This window comes from Phascolarctos cinereus, unplaced genomic scaffold (genome assembly GCF_003287225.1).
Source record: "Phascolarctos cinereus isolate Bilbo 61053 unplaced genomic scaffold, phaCin_HiC Scaffold_4;HRSCAF=312, whole genome shotgun sequence".
NCBI classification, from domain to species: Eukaryota; Metazoa; Chordata; class Mammalia; order Diprotodontia; family Phascolarctidae; genus Phascolarctos; species Phascolarctos cinereus.
Genome location: NW_027555847.1, coordinates 727,776,153 through 727,796,868, shown reverse-complemented (window position 1 = coordinate 727,796,868; position 20,716 = coordinate 727,776,153). Strand labels below are relative to the sequence as shown.

Genomic DNA, 20,716 nt, shown 5'->3' with positions numbered 1-20,716 from the left:
GTCTGATAAACTGACTATAAAACTTGTTTTCCCACTTTTCTGCTTTCCCCCTGATCTTGGCTACATTTATTTGTAGAGAACCTTTGTAACTGTGCTCTCTATCTCTAGTTTATTCAGAGATGTTAAGCAATGCCAGCTGCACCTAGTGCTAGCAAAGGGCCCCTTGTGATCTCTGTATTAAGAGTTGTCTTTCCACACCAATGCTCACTATTCCTTCTCTTGAAAAAAGAATCCTTTGGGAAAAGAAAACTGATAATAATATTCATAGACAATATATCACATAAGGATGAAACACAGATAATGTGATATAGTGCTTAAAGCAATGAACAAGTATGACACACATGTGGGTTATAGTCCCAGCCCACCCATCAATTTTACTTGAGACTTTGGGGAAGCTGTTTCATCCCCCTGATGCTCACTTTCTCTGGTTAGTGGGAAATTAGACCTGCAAAATCGCTAGGATTACTTCAGTAATAGAAGTCAGGTGACATTGACTATGTCTGTGATAATAAAGGGGGTGCAGTACTCAAGGGCAGGCCCACTCTCTCCCATGAGTAAGTTTTCAAAATTATACTGGTGATGTCATTGTGGTAGGAATTTCTAGGCAAGATGCAACTTCTCCCAATCCAAGTTTTTCCCTTCGTTGAAATGTATTGTCTCTGAGAGTAGCTTTAGAGTACTGAGAGGTTAAGGGGCTCAGCCAAGGTCACATAGCCACTATGTAGAGGAGGTAGATTTTTTACCTGGGACTCCTGATCTCACTGTCTCTCAAGGATCTGATGAAGCCTCAGAAAGAGATAGGGTCACTGTCACTCACCTGTGGATACTTGTAGAGCTCCAGCAAGGTCTCCATCTGGACAGACAGAGCTGATGTGGCTCCTCCAGTAAGAGCCACAGACTTGTGCTGCCCCCAGCAACTGTAGTTAGAGATGAGCTAGCCCTGCCCTGACAGCCACCGCAGGGAGCTCTCCAAGGTCCCTTCATCACTGTGTAGAGGTGGAATCCCAGGGTAAGCTTGGGCAACAGGTTAGGTTCCTGTTGATCTCCTGTACAGCAAACATTAGGGTCAGGGCTTGTTGGTAATTTTAATACAGCCACCTCAGATGGAGATAATCAGAAACCATTTACAAAGTCTGTAAAAAGAATGTGCTTAAGGAAGGAGGATGTTCAAGCCATGTGAGGGTTAGACCTAAAGGACTGTAGCTCATTTTGGGTATACTAATAACAGCCCTTTGTTCATATGCTGTTTCTTTCTTCTGATTGGAATATTTAAGACTGTTATATTTGAGTTACTAGTTTGTCTCTGCCTGCCAGAGTCACTCGCTCATTCATCCATGCAATCACTCACTCACTAATTCATTCATTCATGCAGTTAAGAAAGATATAATGAACACTTACCATTTCAGAATTATAGAGTTTGAGATTTTGAAAACAGCCCAGAAGTCATCTAATCTAACATGTTCTTACAAGGATCTGTACTCTAACATTTCTTATAATGAATATAATAGCTTGCTGTAAGAGATAAATCCAGTGGTGCTGGAAGTTCAAAAAAATAAGAATACTCCACATCATCTTCAAGAGTAAGACCAGAAGTGACTGCAAAAAGCCATACTCTCTTTTGGAGTCTGTGTTTGAATATCAACTGCTCCCAATTCCCACTGCCCTCACTGAGCTATAGACAGCACTAGTCCTGAACTGTGGCCCACACCCAGGTATGAGCTCCCATAGTCTCTGCTCCAAAGACCAACTTTGCTCATCACAGACAAAACCCTATATAACTCCAACCTTCTTATGTTCCTCAGAGAACTAACTCTATCAAAGACCCCAGAAGCCTGAAGTGTGCCTCCATTTCTCACTCTGTGCCTTTGTGAGCATCCTCTTGATGCTCTTATAGTTGCACTATTTCTGCTTCCTTTTGGTTCGGTCCCATGCCGCTGTGCCTTCCAGACATGCCAATTGTTGTAGAGTTCTCTTCTGAAAGTATGGTGACTGACAATTCAGTATCTACATTTCCTTCCTAAACTTTCTGAGTCAGGGAAAATAAAGAACAAGGGTGAATTGGGAACATGTGCTCCAGTGCCACAGGCCCCTTCCTTTTCCTTGACACCATGGCTATATGTTGGCATTTTATCCAGAACAGCATAACACTTCCCCAGCAATAAAAATGAGGGATAAGGAGTGCTGCTGTCTTGCCTGGGTGTTATCATGGATGTTCCTGACTCGCTGTTAGGACAATATGACAGGGGTATGCTCCCATAACTTATCCAAGCATCTCCTGTCCCCAGAATGCTTAGGATACAGTGAAGGGAAGCATGATAGGCCCACGGACCTGTAATAAAAGGCACTGGGTAATATATGGCCTGTGACTGGTACAGAGAGAGTTAGGAATGCTGAGCAGGGGGAGGCACCTTCCCAAAGAGGAAGACATCATGAAGCAAATCATAGCCCGGGAAGAACAGGGATTTTCATGGGTGGAAATGAGGATCTCCAGGAGAGAGACACCAGTGTACAAGGGCACAGAAACATGTTTGAGGGATAGGAAGCTTTCCAAATTTGTACCCACAGACTCTGTTAGCAGGTGCTGCCTCAGAATATTAAGGTGAAGATCTAGAGGATTCACTCTGCCCTATCATCTTCTCTACCCACCATTTCCCTTTTATGGTAGGGACTGAGAAAAGAAGGAAAAAGAGAGAGAAAATGACTATCAAGAATTTAATCAACTAATCCAAAGTCATAGTGAAATAGATCTCATATTCATGTCAATATGCTCCAAAATATTTAAAACCCAGAAATATTGCTCTAGCAGTTCTCATCTTTAAGGTAATTCAGAGCTGTATTCCAGAAGGTGGCAGGCAAGAACAAGGAATCTTCAAGCCTTCTCATTTGCTCTATCATGAACAGCCAAATGTACTTCCCTTCTATTCACTGCCTGTGTTCTGAGAATGTTAAACCCTTTGTCTATTCTTTCTTCATTCACACTTGCTAAAAGTAGAAGGGAAACACCCGAATTTCCTGTCCACATGAAGAAACACTGCTTTCAAGGAAAAGTCTGGCAAAGGCTACTTAGAAACAAAGACAGAAATTTGGTTCACAATGGGCTTTTTGCCCAATGGTACTCCTGTGGTGAGAAGTTGTTAACCTGGCTTTGCCAAGTATCATCCACTCACCCAAGGTGGTAAACAATGACGAAACAGAAAAAACTTGGAAATATTTTAAAATATTCAAGAAACGTGAGCAAACGTTAAAATATTTCCTTATTTTAGACCAGTGGAGATTAAAAATATGGAGGAGGGAAAGGAAAGGCACAAAAGCAATGTAAAATGTGAAAGAACTCAAACGCAGTAGATATGCGTAGAGACACAGACATGCAGAGGAGTCAGAACTGTCATCTTCCATGTCCCATTCTTCATCTCCCAAAAGCATCGCTGCAAATGCCTTGTCAGACCTATGGCTTTCAGGGGCCTCCCAGTGGCGTTAGGCAGGAATATCACTAGAAGGAATGTGTGTGTGTGTGGGGGGGTCTAAATCCACTTTCTTTTGTAAAGATACTTAATGGTTATGTTTGAGGTTTCCTTGGTACATACTGGCCTGTTGTGCTTACTAGAGTAGTTCACAACAGGAGCAGAGCCAAGACAAAGATCCAGACATTTTCACTGCCTCGTGACCAGTGAGAGATGAGACAGACACATAGACAGAGATATAGATACAGACATGACATAGACAGGAAGAGATGGGGAAAAAATCAGATGAGATTAGAGACTGAGAGAATCCTTTCACTCCTTAGCTCTAAAAGAAAACCAGGTGGATGTTAACTGACCATGAGGCATAGAAGACAGGGTAGAAGAGACCCTCAAATCAGCAGGCAAGGGCCCAGCTTCCTGCCTGCCCCTTCCGTAAAGACCTCTGTAAGCATTAGCCCTCTCAGAGGCACAGGCAGGCAGGCACTTATAATTCTGGCAATCCTTGTCAGGTTTACTTCCAAAGAGTTCTGCTCCTGTGACACAGCTCACTTCAACTGAATACATGGAGAGAAAAGTCCCAATCACAAGATCCCCATTTCTGACAAGGCTGGGGCTCATTTGAGGGAAGCAGGGTGGCCTTCTTGGACTGGAAGCTTCAGCAGCAGTGACAGGAGCAGGACAGAAAACAACAGAGATAGTTTTCTCCGTATAAGAGGCTGCAATTCTCTGAACATTAGAAAAAGCCCCAAGCCTGACAGAAGCCCAGGAGCCTTAAGAATAAGAGTGAAGGCAAATGTTTTAGGCTTTGCCTGCTGAGGAAAAATCCTGGAGCTACAATGTTTTGTTCTGGGCAGATGGCCAGGTCTAGTCCTCCCTCCACACCTGAGGAATTGCAAAGGGACGATAGCTGTGCCCACATCCAGGACAAGGACAGTGATGTAAGACCAAGGGGGTGATCACAGGCTTCCTTGGCCACTAAAATGTCTTCTGTCTGTCAGTGACCTTGTGGTTAGTCGCTGGCAGTGGTCTCCACAGAGCCATGCAGGTCCAGGAGGAGTTCATCATAAGAAATGATGAACAGGCTGACTTCAGGAAACCTGGAAAGACTTGTGTGGTCTGATGCTGAGTGAAATGAGTAGAACCAAGAGAGCGTTGTACACAATAACAGCCATGTTGTGTGATGTCTAATATTGATAAAGTTAATCCTTCCCAACAATACAAGGATCTAAGACATCTCCAAAGGTCTCGTGATGGAAAATGTTATGTACATCCAGAGAAAGAACTATGGAATTGGAATGCAGATCAAAGCATACTATTTTCTCTTTTTTTCTTCTGTTTTGTTTTGTTCCTTCTTTCTCGTGGTTCCTCCTATTGATTCTCATTCTTCTTTACAACATGACTAATGTGAAAATATTTTTCATAGGAATGTATAGGTGGAGACTATATCAGCTTGCGCGTCATCTTGGGGAGAGAGAGAGGGAGAAAATGTAAAACTCAAAAGCTTCTGGAAGTGATTTTTGAAAATTAAAAATAAATTAGTTTTAAAAAATACATATTCCTTAAAAACAGACAATTCACAGCCTGAAATAGTGAATGTAATTCTGGAATTTCAGTCACTGGGATAATGTGGGGGGGAAAAATTTTTCAGCATATTAGGATGACTCCCCAAAGTCATCTTCATCCCCTCACACTAAGGACTATACTGTCTCCATGCAAACATAACCTAAAATGAAATATTTTAAAAATCTATTGAGATTTTAAGCCCAAAATTGATTTTTGCCAAATTAACTGGATTGATTCAGATTTTAAAATTCCTTTATATTTTGTTGAATTACCCAGATTAAAAAACTGACTGATTGTCATTCTTCTCAGCTATGGGCAGATAATATTACTGGAGTTAAAACAGATTTATTCTACTTGTTCACTTCCAGGATATTTATGCAGACATTGCTCATCTTCAGGTCTCTAGATACAATCTGGTCCAGCTGATTTTGCTGCTACACTTATTTTGGGAAGTTCTTGGAATGAGACATTTTCTACTTACATACCATAGTTCATTTCCTGAATATGATGGAGAGCCATCTCAGTGCATTCTGCCCTGCTTGGACCAGTTGTGAATCTGGGCCTTTGGTCTGAGGTAGTGTAATGTTGTGGACAAAGTACTGAGGATAAAATCAGGAAGCCCTGAGTTGTTGTCCTGCCTTATTCACTAACTGGCTCTGTCACCTGGGCAACCTTTTCCACCTTTCTCTGCCTCACTTACCTTATCTACATCATCAGAATAATAATAGCAACTGACTGTCATGGTTCTCCTGAGGATGGAATGAAATAATGCATTTGAAGTGCTTTGTACTCTTTGCTGTGCTAAACAAATTCTGGTCATTATAACTTATGAGTCATAAAATTTAGTAAGGGAATAAGCAAGCTAGAGATGGTCCAGATAAGGACAACCATGCTTGTGAGGTCTATTTAAACCTCAAAATACAAGAGTGATTTTTTTGTTTATTTTTTTTTTAATTCCAGGAAGAGAAGGCTTAGAGGAGCCATGATGACTATCTTTTCAAGTATTTTAATGACTTTCATGTGGAAGAAGTTCTCCACCCCTGGAAGAGGGAAATATATGAGAGTAAGCCCTATGAGGCAGTGGCAGAAAGTTCCTAGAGGGCAGAGCCCAGAACAGATAGATACATTAGAAATTTAACAGCATGAAGAATACAGAAAAAAACCCCAGATAATTATTGGCATCATAAATCAGAGGAGGGTCTAGATGTGATAGAAAGAGATGAACAATAAGAAATCCTTTTTGAAAAAAGGCCATAAAATGACTTGTATTCTTATAGATTTGATGGTTAAATAATATTTTTATATGAGACCTTTGTCTGATAAACTGACTATAAAACTTGTTTTCCCACTTTTCTGCTTTCCCCCTGATCTTGGCTACATTTATTTGTAGAGAACCTTTGTAACTGTGCTCTCTATCTCTAGTTTATTCAGAGATGTTAAGCAATGCCAGCTGCACCTAGTGCTAGCAAAGGGCCCCTTGTGATCTCTGTATTAAGAGTTGTCTTTCCCCCTTACTGTCACTAGGTTCAAACTTCAAGTGGATGTCTTTGCATCTGCTGCTGTCATCCCACTTTCAAGGCCAGCCTCTGATGCTAGTGCTGCTGCTGCTGCATGTGCTCTGGGAAAACCCCCACCACAGTGTCATAGCCTTCTGTTGCTGATCTCCAAAATTTGTCTTAGGCTGGAAAATGTCTCACTCACATTTTGTTGGCTCTTCCACTCCAAAATTTGAAATAAGGTGTTATTTAAAAGTCGTTTGAAGGGGAATGTTGGGGCCGTTCATCTGGGTTGCTGCTTCTATTCTACCATCTTGCTACAGTATCAGCTAACTTTTTTTTTAAATAAAGAAGAAAAGCAAATTACCAGTCTCAAAAAATGAAAAGGGCAATTTCACCACCAATGAAAAAAAACGTAAGGCAATTATTCAAAAATTTTAAACCACTATGTGCTACAATCTAACAATCTAAGTGAACTAGATGAACATATTTCAAAAACATAAATTTTCCAAAACCACAGAAAAAAGATATAGTTAAACAACTCAATCTGAGAAAAAGCATTTGAACAAGCCATGAATGATGTCCCTGAGAGAAAAACTATAGGACCAGATGGATTTACAAGTGAATTTATATCAAAAATTTAAGGAATGATTAATTCCAATATTATATAAATTGTTTGGAAAAATAGGTTTTAAAAAATAGTCCCATAAAATTGTTCATATGACGCAAATATGGTTTTGATACCTAAGCCAAAGAGAACAAAAACCAAGAAAGAAAATTGTAGGCCTGTTTTCTAATGAATATTAATGAAAATTTTTAAATAAAATACTAGTAAGATTGTTGTTTCCTGCTGAAAGTGGACCAACATGACATCACTATGTCTGGCTGTGGCTAATTAGAGCAACATAAGTTTGAAAGGTTCTATCACAGATCAGGCGCATAGTTCATATGAACATTTGAAGTGGAGGTGTCTTTAAATTTGCACATACCATCTTTCCTTTGTACCACCGCAATTGCCAATCATACTTTCTTCAGAGAGCACAATGCATTCTTTGATGTTGGCATCCCATGCTGGGCAGCCTTAAGCAGATGTCTCCCCTGTCTCACAATCAATACCAATGTTCTTCAGAGAGACCTTGAGAGTGTCCTTGTATGGCTCCATGTGAGTCTTCTTCCCTCTCCCAAACCCTTCCTTCTTTTCAACTTCCCTATTACAGTTGAGAGTACCACTTTATTCCCAATCACCCGGGCCCTGAAGTATTATCCTTAACTCCTCACTCATTCTCACCCTCTCATATCCAATCTATTACCAAATATTGATGATATAACTTCGTATCACATATTTGCCATCATCTCTCTGCATCCATTGCCACAACTCTGTTTCATGCCCTCAACACTGCCTACCTGGACTCTTCCAATAGTGTGATGGGTGGTCTGCCTTCCATAAGTTTCTTCCCACTATAGATATTTCTGACTAATTCTCTCTGCACTCAGCTGTCAAAGGAATTTTCCTAGATTTCAAATCTGATCTTATAAATAGCTATTACATTAATTCACATGATTACAACTGCAGCATCAAGTATGAAATCCTCTGTTTTACTCCAGAGTCCTCCACAACCTGCCCCCTACTTTCCAAAAATATATTCCAGCATCCAGTGACACTGGCATCCTCATTTTTTCTCAAAAAAAAAAAGACACTTCATCTCTTAGCTTTAGGCCTTCCCATTATCTTTTATGCCTGGAGTATTGTTGCTCCACATCTATGCTTCCTGGATTTTCTGGATTCTTTCAAGTCGAAGCTAAAACTCCACCTTCTGTAGGGGGCACTTCATAATCACCCTGAATTTAATGCATTCCCTCTGTTGATTATTTCAAGTCTATGTTGTATGTATCTTAGTTATACACAGTTCTTTGCAAGTAATATCCACCATTGGGCTAAAATACTAGAAATCAGAGACATTTTAACCTCTCTTCTTATCCCAGGCCCTTAACACAGTACCTGACTCATAGCAGGCACTTAATAAGTTATTGTTGGCTGAATGATTCCTAACTGAAATACTCTTTGAGGATCCCAGCCTATGCAAACTCTGGTCAGACTTCCATTGCCTGGCAATGGAAAACACACAATTTTAAAGGAATATTACTTGCCACGGATGAGGAACCCAGCTTTCTTCTTCTACCATGGATCCTTTTTCTAATTTCATCAGGAACATTTCATGGCTGGTCCAAGCCACAGCATAAACACCATTGTAGATGGTGTAACTCAAGTCAGATATGGTTATGTCAAAGTAAAGTAAAGGCAAAGTCTCCAAGGAAGCATTTGCTAAACATTCTTCTTGTTTCAGGTTTTCAGGGTCATCTGTACATCTGAATGTTGAGAGCCAGAATTCTTTCAATAAAATGTCCTCTGAGTACTTAGCAGGGTTCAGTGTCCTGAGAAAATTCATAAAACCAGGAACTTCACTCGTGAGATGTGAAAATGTAAGTGCCCCATGGAAACTATATCCATCAATATCTCTGGGTCTCATGGTAACGTCCCAGTGAGAAGTGGTGACCCACACCTTGTAATTTGCAAGAAAAGGAAATTGTGAATATCTCAAGATCATTAATGAAGCTGTGTCACCATGAATGAAAATCACTCTGGTTGGTGATGCCATGATCTTGGGCATGAATGCCATGTGTGATTCTGTGTATCTTCTCTCACTAACAGGGATCTTCTCTGTGAAGTACACATAGACACCATTATTTGCCATCTCCAATGTCAATTTGTGAAGGAATTCCTCACCTCTCAGATCATCTACTGTCATCAGGGCTACCCATGTCCACTCAAAGTGAGTCGTCAATCTGACCACACCTTTATGTAGGGAAGAGTCCCTAGGGGCCATTTGGTAAAGAGAAGGAAACTGCACCTTGTCACTCAGCATGGGATCAAATGGCCCAAAGGTGATCTGGATGTGAAAGAAGTATTGGGAAATCTGCGATCTAAGAATGTGATTACGATGTAAGTGTAAATGTGGGATTGAAACCAATCAACTCCATTTAGATTTGATATTTTAATTGGGTGAGACTACATCTGAATCAAAACCTTAAATTAATTTTCTTTGAAGTCACTGATTGCGCAAAATGAGGGTGAACAGGATATCTATTTCAATAGCCTGGGAAATGGGTTCGTGCCTCTAGAGATCATCTATAGGTTGTCAGTGGAGCTCAGAGGAGAAAGTAATTCCAGAAATTGTAGTGGATGACTGTCAACAAACCTCTGCAATGCAAAGCCAAGAATGAGCCATAGAAAAAAAGACAGAAATCAAGGAGAGTCATAGGCTCTCACACTGTGGGAAATGCCAAGAAAATATTGGCTCTTTCATCTGCTTCCCCTTCGTGTGCCTGTCTATCCAGAGACCTACAATGTAACCTGTTGTTTCATTACTCAAACATTTAGGGTAAGCCCAGGTTTTCTTCAACCATAAAGAAGCCAGAAGTTGATTAGAGATAAATATAAATGTAGTGTTAGACAACTTATCTTTACATATCAAGATGTTTTTATTGTAACTGAACTTATCATAACTTTCAACAAAACTCAAAAAATGAAAATGAAGGAACCACAGGGACACTTAAACAGGCCAATTATTTTAATGGTGTAAAAATTAAGTGTGTAAAAGTCCCCATTCTCCCCATGGCATCTTTTCCATATTAGGAGAAAGGCTGTGGATTTCACTGAGATACCTAATGCATTTTGCTTTCCCTAAACCTTTGCATTTATTCATTTACCCAAGCCATCTAGAAGACAATTGTTTATTATAGAAAAACAATCTGATTTTTCTGTTTTATCTGCTTCATAATGTGTGCTTTACATCTCAAGCCCAAATGGCACTGAGAACATATTCCTACTTCTTGTCCTGTTTTTCCTGCTATGGTAGATTCCCCAGCTAAAATTATTGTACTTTACTTGTAGTGGGTATGATATATGTATGCAAAATAACAAAACAAAATTGAACACCATGTGCACGTGTGTTTGTGTTTGCATGTGTGTGTGTATGTTCATGAGACAAAGAGCATGGTTGATATCAAAGTGAATTTGCAGTGTTTAAATGTTGAACTAGGACAGCTAGGTGGCACAGTGGGTAGAATGTCAGGTCAAGAGTCTGGAAGACCTTAGTTCAAATCCAGTCTCAAACACTTACTAGCTGTGTGATCCTGGGCAAGTCATTTAACCTTGTTGGACATAGTTTCCTCATCTGTAAACTGAGCTGGAGAAGGAAATGGGAAACCACTCTAGTATCTTTAGCAAGAAAACCCAAAATAAGGTCATGAAGAGTCAGTCATGAATAAAATGTATGAAAAACAACATGTTGCACTCAGAGTTGTCCAGGCTGGCAGTTTTTGTCATTGACAGTGGAACACTGATTTTTCCTTAATAAGACATTTAGAAAAGTCTGTACATGAAGATGTGAGATGAATATAAATATCATCACTATGATTCTGAAAGTGGTAGCTTATGCATTCATGTTCAGATCTCATATGCCTAAACACAAAATATTAAGCCAGCTTATTAAGAAAGTCATGAGTAACTGGGGAAGGGTTCAATTTCACATTCAGTTCAAAAGTTCCTAACCCCCCAAAATTGATTCACAATGTGTTTGACACTTACTGAACTTGAAAAATTAGGTTTTTGCATCAAACAAAGAGAACTCAAGTTAACTGGTAGTGGCAAAGAATTGGGACTTGCAGGGATACTCAGCAATTGGGGAATGGCTAAACAAGTTATGCTATATCATTTTGATGGAATACTACTGTGGTATAAGAAATCATGAACTCAATGATTTTTAGAAAAACATGTAAGGATTTCAATGAAATAATGAAGACCAAAATGAGTAGAACCAAAATAACGTTGTATACATTAACAACAATATTGTTTTAACAAAGACTTTGAGCAAATGAGCTTTTTTTGAATATAATATATACCCAGATTGACTGTAAAGGACATATGAAGAAAGGTGCTATCTGCATGAAGAGAAAATATATGTAGAATAATTTTACATATATATATGTACATCTTTGTGCCTAGTGGTAGCCATCTCTGGGACAGGGGTGAGGGAGAAAAGAAAAAAAGAAATTTAGAAGATAATTCTGTTGTATATGCGAAAGAAATAGCAATTTGAGCATAGTAGATTTGCAGTTTCATATGTAATCACCTTTTTTGTACAATGTTATAAAAATGCTTATTTCATTCCATATATTAAAAATAAAAATTTTAAAAATTTTAAATCTTAAAAAAGAATATCTTGGAAGCAGAGTCAGGATTACAGAGAATTTAGCAGCTTCTCCATTAGAGAACCAAAGGGCTTGGAATGTAATATTTCAAAGAGCAAAGAAGTTAGGATTACAACCAAGAATCACCTACCCAGAAAAAACTGCATATAATTTTTCAGGAGGAAAAAAAAGTGGATATATAACAAAATAGGTGACTTTCAAGTGGTCCTAATTAAAAGACCAGAACCAAATTTTAAAAATTCATTTTCAAATACAAGAACCAAGAGAAACAGAAAAGGTGAAAAAAAGAAACAATCGAATATATGAGATTTAATAAGATTTGTAACTCTTAAAAACTTTATCACTATAAGGACAATTAGAAGTTGTGTACACAGAGGGTATGAGTGTGAGATTACTTTAATGGGATTATATAGAAAAAAATAAAATTAAGGAGTGAGAAAGATTACACTGGAAGAAGAGGAAAGGGGAAGATAGAATGTGGTAAATTATCTCATATGAAAAGGTGCAAAAACCTTATTACAGTGGAGGGGAAGATAGGAATGTGGAGGAGACATCATTTGAGCCCTACTCTCGTTACAATTGGTTCAAAGAGGGAATAACTGGGACAGTCAGTTGGAGATAGAAATCTATCTTGCCCTGCTGGGAATTAGGATGGGATGGGGTAAGTAGAGGCAGAAGGAACTGGCAGAACGGAGGGTAGATTGGGGGAGGCTGTATTCGGAAGAAAAGCATTGCCAAGGAGGGAAAAGGTGACAGGAGAGAGAAGCATAAACAGGAGGAAAAAATAGAAAGGAGAGAAATGCACAGTTAGTAATTGTAACTGTGATTGTGAATGGGATGAACTCTCCCATAAAACGGAAGCAGATCACAGAGTGGATTAAAAAACAGAATCCTACAATAAGTCGTTCACAGAAAACACCTTTGATGCAAAGAGGCACACACAGAATAAAGATAAGGTGCTGGAGCAGGATCTAATATACCTCAGCTGACGTAAAAACAGCAGGGATAGCAATCCTGATCTCAGACAAAGCAAAAGGCAAAATAGATCTAATTAAAAGAGATAAGGAAGGAAACTACAGCTTCCACAAAGGTACCATAGACAATGAGTAATGTGAATACTGAACATATATACAAGTGGTATAGCATCCAGATTCTTAAAGGAGAAGTTAAGTGAGTTATAGGAGGAAATAGCCAATAAAACTATACTACTGATTCCTCAACTTTTTGCTCTCAGAACTAGATAAATCTAACCAGAAACTAAACAAAAAAGAATTTAAGGAGGTGAATAGAATTTGAGAAATGTTTTATATGACAAATGTCTGGAGAAAATGGAATGGGGATAGAAAGGCATAAAACTTTTTCTCAGTATTACATGGCACCTACACAAAAATTGGCCATGTATTAAAGAATAAAAACTTCATAACCAAATGGAGAAAAGCATAAATATTCAATAGATCCCTTTCAGATCATAATGCAATAAAAATTACATTCAATAAAGCACAGTGAAAAGATATACTAAATTGAATTGGAAAGGAATCTAATCCTAAAGAGTGAGTCAAAGAATAAACCATAGATACAATTATTAATTGCATTAAAGGGAATGACAGCAATGAAACAGAAAACTAAAATTTATGGGATACAGCCAAAGCAGTATTTAAAGGAAGGGGTTTAGGGTGTATTCAGGGAAGACTAGCACCTCTGCTGTGAGGGCTGCTGAACCCTTTTCATGGCTGCTTTCCAACTTTGGTGTCTGCCTGTTTCACCTAACTTTCACCTTTGGCTCCGAGAAACTGCAGCATGCCCAGTGGCCACACGTTGGTAAACCATTTCTACAGATGATCTAAACCAGATGAGAGTAACTGAGGTTGTCTGAAACCCTTCAATAAGTTACAGGGATGTCCAGCCAACACATGTGAAGATTGCCCCTAGTGGAATGGGTGGATGGAAACAATTTGTTCCAATGGGCCATGACGGCTCACAGCTTGATTAACCATCAAAGACACCAGTCATCCACTGCATTGACAGATGTCACCAATCATCTTGATTTTTGTCATGTCTGATGACTGGGGAAAAAAATGAGGCTGATTACTTCAAATAACTGTCTCACATATATCCGATTTAAGCACAAAATATAATTCATACCATTTTTATCATTTTTGCCTACCTCCAAATCCTGTGCTGACAGGCAAGTGATGAAGCAATAGTTGTGGATACAATGGAAGGAGAAGGTACAACCATGTCCACAAGTGGCCCGGGGCATAGTGTGGTCATCTGAGTGGACCAAAGGGAGGGTCCAATTCAGCAGTCGCTTGGGTGTCTGAGCAGCCTTTTGGAAAGACTGCAGAGGAAGGGGGCAGAAAAGGTTGCCTAGAAATTGTCTGCTTCACCTGACCCTGGGATAGGTAACCTGAGGCCTTGAGGCCTCATGTGGGCTTCTAAATACTTAAGGATAGCCTTTTGACTGAATCCAAAATGATCTGGAAGGTCACATGTGGCCTGAAGGCTTCAGGTTCCCCACCCCTGCCCTAACCTGACCCTGGCCTAATTACCATGGCAGGTGGGGATCTCATTCTGTGGCCTAAACAAAAAAAAATGTACAAAAACTTTTGTGAAGATATTTCCACTTGCTATTGGTACATGCAATGTGTGCACACCTATGGACAATATGAAACCCAGTAGATATGAGAGACAAACAGCTCTTATTTAGAGAGAACTCAGCAGGTATTCATTAAAATAGCAACCCTGAGTGCCAGCCCTGAAGGATGGCAAATGAAGGTCAGCTTACAGAAGTCAGAACTGGAGGGGCCATAGTCAAGGGGAGCACTGTGAATGTGGCACAGGTTTTGCAATCAAAATTAATCCAGCCCACTAGCTGTAGACTTCCCAAACCGATTGGATGACAGGCTTATGATAATGTGATCACTAATTGCAGGAATTGCTCAAATAGGAAAAAAATTAATCAAATGATAAGAATACATATTCCCCAGCTGATAATAGCAAAGGTCAGAGAATCATTAGAGAGTATGAACAGAAAAACTTTAATTTTGCTGTGAGAGTTAAGGGTCAATCACAGTCTTTCACAATAGCCTAGAGGCAATGGTACAGTGATTGGTCTTTGAAGTGAAAGCCAAAGTAGACTTTGAGAAGCATAACCACCTCTGTGACTTCAGACATTCATATTGTCATGCATTTCATAGTGTGAGGGAGAGTGGAAATTTGTATTGGTAAGCTCCTTTTTTTTGTGAGTAGGTCATCTGATTAAGGTGCCCTTCCTTTCCCCTCTCCAACAATTAAAAGACACTGTAATCATTCTTACCTAGAACCTGCACTTTCCATATCAATGCTCACTATTCCTTCCATTGAAAAAAGAATCTTTTGGGCAAAGAAAACTGATAATAATATTCATAGACAATATATCACATAAGGATGAAACACCGATAATATGATGTAGTGCTTAAAGCAATGAACAAGTATGACACACATATGGGTTATAGTCTCAGCCCACCCATCAATTTTACTTGAGACTTTGGGGAAGCTGTTTCATCCCCCTGATGCTCACTTTCTCTGGTTAGTGGGAAATTAGACCTGCAAAATCGCTAGGATTACTTCAGTGATAGAAGTCAGATGACATTGACTGTGTCTTTGATAATAAAGGGGGTGCAGTGCTCAAGGGCAGGCCCACTCTCTCCCATGAGTAAGTTTTCAAAATTATACTGGTGATGTCATTGTGGTAGGAATTTCTGGGCAAGATGCAACTTCTCCCAGTCCAAGTTTTTACCTTCTTTGAAATGTATTGTCTCTGAGAGTAGCTTTAGAGTACTGAGAGATTAAGGGGCTCAGCCAAGGTCACATAGCCACTATGTAGAGGAGGTAGATTTTTTACCTTGGGCCTCCTGATCCCACTGCCTCCTAGGATCTGATAAAGCCTCGGAAAGAGACAACGTCAATATCACCCACCTGTGGATAATTGTAGAGCTCCAGCAGGGTCTCCATCTGGACAGACAGAGCTGATGTGGCTCCTCCAGTAAGAGCCACAGACTTGTGCTGCCCCCAGCAACTGTAGTTAGGGATGAGCTTGCCCTGCCCTAACAGGCACCACGGGGAGCTCTCCAAGGTCCTTTCATCACTGTGGTAGGTGTTGTAGAGGTGGAATCCCAGGGTAAGCTTGGGCAACAGGTTAGGGTTCCTGTTGATCTCCTCTACAGCAAACATTAGGGTCAGGGCGTGTTGGTAATTTTTATACAGCCACCTCAGATGGAGATAATCAGAAACCATTTACAAAGTCTGTAAAAAGAATGTGCTTAAGGAAGGAGGATGTTCAAGCCATGTGAGGGTTAAACCTAAGGACTGTAGCCGATTTTGGTTATACTAATAATGGCCTCCTTTGTTCATATGCTGTTTCCTTCTTGTGATTGGAATATTTAAGAGTATTCCATTTGGGTTCCTAGTTTGTCTCTGCCTGGCAGAGGCACTCACTCATTCATTCATGCAATCACTCACTCACTAATTCATTCATGCATTTAAGAAAGATATAATGAACACTTACCATTTCAGAATTATAGAGTCTGAGATTTTGAAAACAACTCAGAAGTCATCTAATCTAACATGTCCTTACAAGGGATCTGTACTCTAACATTTCTTATAATGAATATAATAGCTTCCTGTAAGAGATAAATCAAGTGATCCTGGAAAGTTCAAAAAACTAAGAATAATCCTTATAAGTTATCCTTCAAGAGTAAGACCAGAAGTGACTGCAAAAAGCCATACTCTCTTTTGGAGGCTGTGTTTGAATATCAACTGCTCCCAATTCCCACTGCCCTCACTGAGCTATAGACAGCACTAGTCCTGAACTGTGGCCCACACCCAGGTATGAGCTCCCATAGTCTCTGCTCCTAAAGACCAATTTTGCTCATCCCAGACAAAAACCCTATATAACTCTATCGCTTCTTATGTTCCTTAGAGAACTAACTCTATCAAAGACCCCAGAAGCCTGAAGTGTACCTCCTTTTCTCACTCTGTTCCTTTGTGAGCATCCTCTTGATGCTCTTATAGTTGCACTATTTCTGCTTCCTTTTGGTTCGGTCCCATGCTGCTGTGCCTTCCAGACATGCCAATTGTTGTAGAGTTCTCTTCTGAGAAGTATGGGTGACTGACAATTCAGTATCTACATTTCCTTCCTAAACTTTCTGAGTCAGGGAACATAAAGAACAAGAGATGAATTGGGAACATGTGCTCCAGTGCCACAGGCCCCTTCCTTTTCCTACACCATGGCTATACCTAGGCATCTTATTCAGAACAGCATAACATTTCTCCAGCAATAAAAATGAGGGATAAGGAGTATTGCTATCTTGCCTGGGTGGTATCATGGATGATCCTGACTCGATGTTAGGACAATTCCTGACAGGGGTATGCTCCCATAACTTATCCAAGCATCTCCTGTCCCCAGAATGCTTAGGATATAGTCAAGGGAAGCATGATAGGCCCACGGACCTGTAATAAAAGGCACTGGGGAATATATGGCCTGTGACTGGTACAGAGAGAGTTAGGAATGCTGAGCAGGGGGAGGCACCTTCCCAGAGGAAGACATCATGAAGCAAATCATAGCCCGGGAAGAACAGGGATTTTCATGGGTGAAATGAGGATCTCAGGAGAGAGACACCAGTGTACAAGGGCACAGAAACATGTTTGAGGGATAGGAAGCTTTCCAAATTTGTACCCACAGACTCTGTTAGCAGGTGCTGCCTCAGAATATTAAGGTGAAGATCTAGAGGATTCACTCTGCCCTATCATCTTCTCTACCCACCATTTCCCTTTTATGGTAGGGACTGAGAAAAGAAGGAAAAAGAGAGAGAAAATGACTATCAAGAATTTAATCAACTAATCCAAAGTCATAGTGAAATAGATCTCATATTCATGTCAATATGCTCCAAAATATTTAAAACCCAGAAATATTGCTCTAGCAGTTCTCATCTTTAAGGTAATTCAGAGCTGTATTCCAGAAGGTGGCAGGCAAGAACAAGGAATCTTCAAGCCTTCTCATTTGCTCTATCATGAACAGCCAAATGTACTTCCCTTCTATTCACTGCCTGTGTTCTGAGAATGTTAAACCCTTTGTCTATTCTTTCTTCATTCACACTTGCTAAGAATAGAAGGGAAACACCCGAATTCTCCTGTCCACATGAAGAAACACTGCTTTCAAGGAAAAGTCTGGCAAAGGCTACTTAGAAACAAAGAAAGAAATTTCGTTCACAATGGGCTCTTTGCCCAATGCTACTGATGTGGTGATATGCCTCTTCCCAGCTATCATCCACTCAGCTAAGGTGGTGAACGATGACGAAATAGAAAAAAATTGGAAATATTTTAAAATATTCAAGAAACGTGAGCAAACGTTAAAATATTTCCTTATTTTAGACCAATGGAGATTGAAAAATGTGGAGGAGGGAAAGGAAAGGCACAAAAGCAATGTAAAATGTAGAAAGAACTCAAACGCAGTAGAGATGCACAGACACAGCGACATGCAGAGGAGTCAGAACTGTCATCTTCCATGTCCCATTCTTCATCTCCCAAAAGCATCGCTGCAAATGCCTTGTCAGACCTATGGCTTTCAGGGGCCTCCCAGTGGCATTAGGCAGGAATATCACTAGAAGGAATGTGTGTGTGTGTGTGGGGGGGGGTCTAAATCCACTTTGTTTTGTAAAGATACTTAATGGTTATGTTTGAGGTTTCCTTGCTACATACTGGCCTGTTGTGCTTACTAGAGTTGTTCAAAACAGGAGCAGAGCCAAGACAAAGATCCTGACATTTCCACTGCCTTGTGAACAGTTAGAGATGAGACAGACACATAGAGAGAGATAAATACAGACATAGACACAGACAGGAAGAGATGGGGGGGAAAAAATAAGAGGAGGTTAGAGACTGAGAGAATCCTTTCACTCCTTAGCTCTAAAAGAAAACCAGGTGGATGTTAACTGACCATGGGGCACAGAGGAGAGGGTAGAAGAGACCCTGAAATCAGCAGGCAAGGGCCCAACTTCCTGCCTGCCCCTTCTGTAAAGACCTCTGTAAGCATTAGCCCTCTCAGAGGCACAGGCAGGCAGGCACTTATAATTCCAACAATCCTTGTCAGGTTTACTTCCAAAGAGTTCTGCTCCTGTGACACAGCTCACTTCAACTGAATACATGGAGAGAAAAGTCCCAATCACAAGATCCCCATTTCTGACAAGGCTGGGGCTCATTTGAGGGAAGCAGGGTTACTTCTCTGGGACTGGAAGTTCAGCAGCAGTGACAGGAGCAGGACAGAAAACAACAGAGATAGTTTTCTCCGTATAAGAGGCTGCAATTCTCTGAACATTAGAAAAAGCCCCAAGCCTGACAGGAGCCCAGAAGCCATAAGAATAAGAGTGAAGGCAAATGTTTTAGGCTTTGCCTGCTGAGGAAAAATCCTGGAGCTACAATGTTTTGTTCTGGGCAGATGGCCATGTCTAGTCCTCCCTCCACACCTGAGGAAACGCAAAGGGACATTAGCTGTGCCCACATCCAGGACAAGGACAGTGATGTAAGACCAAGGGGGTGATCACAGGCTTCCTTGGCCACTAAAATGTCTTCTGTCTGTCACTGACCTTGTGGTTAGTGACTGACAATGGTCTCCACAGAGCCATGCAGGTCCAGGAGGAGTTCTGGAGACCACTCCTCCAGCTGTGTCCCTGCATCCAAGGAAAACACAAGTGGAAAAACATGTTTGGAAATCTCTGTCCTTGTTACCAACAGAGGACAATGCACAGCTGTCCTCAAGGAAGGGTTTGTGTCCCTGTGTCCCCAAAGGGCTGCAGACTCCTGGGTCTGGCAGATGTTGCTTCAGGTAGAATCTGATGTGAACAGAAAAGATGAAAACCTTTCAGAGAGGGCAGCGGGGCTGAGAGTTTGCGGCACTCATGGCCTGGATCCATCTTGTGCCTTTGATGATCTCACAAGCCCGGGCTCTCCCCATTCTGAGCTTCCTAGAATCACAGAGCCCGAGAAAACAAAAATGGGGCATCAGAGACTTCCTAGTCCAAGAGGTGGCTGAAAAGAATCACCTTCTACATTCCCAGCTCTCTTGAACCCGTACCCTCGTACCTTGCCATACTGACATGCACTGGGAATGCATGTTTTTCTCCAAATCCTAGGATTATTGGATTTGGAATGAAAGGGAACCTTAAAGATTAAATTAGTCCAACATGTGCTTTTTAGAGATAAGCAGTCTAAAGCAAGAGTATTTGACTAAGGTCACATTGTTAAGAAATAGCTCGATCTACTAATATTGCTACCGAGGACTGATATCATGCCTTAAGGTTTTAAAGCACTTTATGTATGTTCTACGAAATTTTATTCTCACAACATCCCTGTGAGATGGGTACTATTATTATCACCATTTAACTGATAAGGAAACAGGCTATAAAGAGTTTCAGTGTTTGGCCTTGGTCTCATAGTCAGTGAGGAAGGATTTGAACACAGGTCTCCCTGAGTCTTTGGAGTCTGAAATTGAAATTTGACAGTATCTGTTACATTATTGTTGCCTGTAGAGAAAGGTATATTTACTTCTCAGAATGGTTCTGCTTTGTACCTATAACCCATTTCTGTCCTCTGTAGAAGAGGGGAACTCCAGGATTAAAACTTATAGCAAAATCAGTGAAAGCCATTGTTGACTTACAGACAAGGCAAATCTGTATGAAGAAAGAGGGTGTCGGACTCAGATGTAACGAGTAAAGGGATATTGAAACCTTGGTGGGCCAAGGCCAGGGAAATGGAAACTGAATAGGTAGGTAAAAGGGGCTAGCAGAAGAAGGCATGCCCTCCCTGGTTTTTGGAGCCCTAGAACACTCAGGTCACTTCATCATAATTAGAGCTCTGCAAATTTCAATGAAACACACTCACACATATGCACAT

At 40.5% G+C, this 20,716-nt stretch overlaps 1 pseudogene; it reads right to left on the bottom strand.

The window, feature by feature from the left end:
* The window catches only part of LOC110203600 (vomeronasal type-2 receptor 26-like), a 50,097-nt pseudogene extending 31,053 nt beyond the window's left edge, over positions 1 to 19,044 (bottom strand).
* Between the last annotated feature and the right edge of the window lie 1,672 nt (positions 19,045 to 20,716).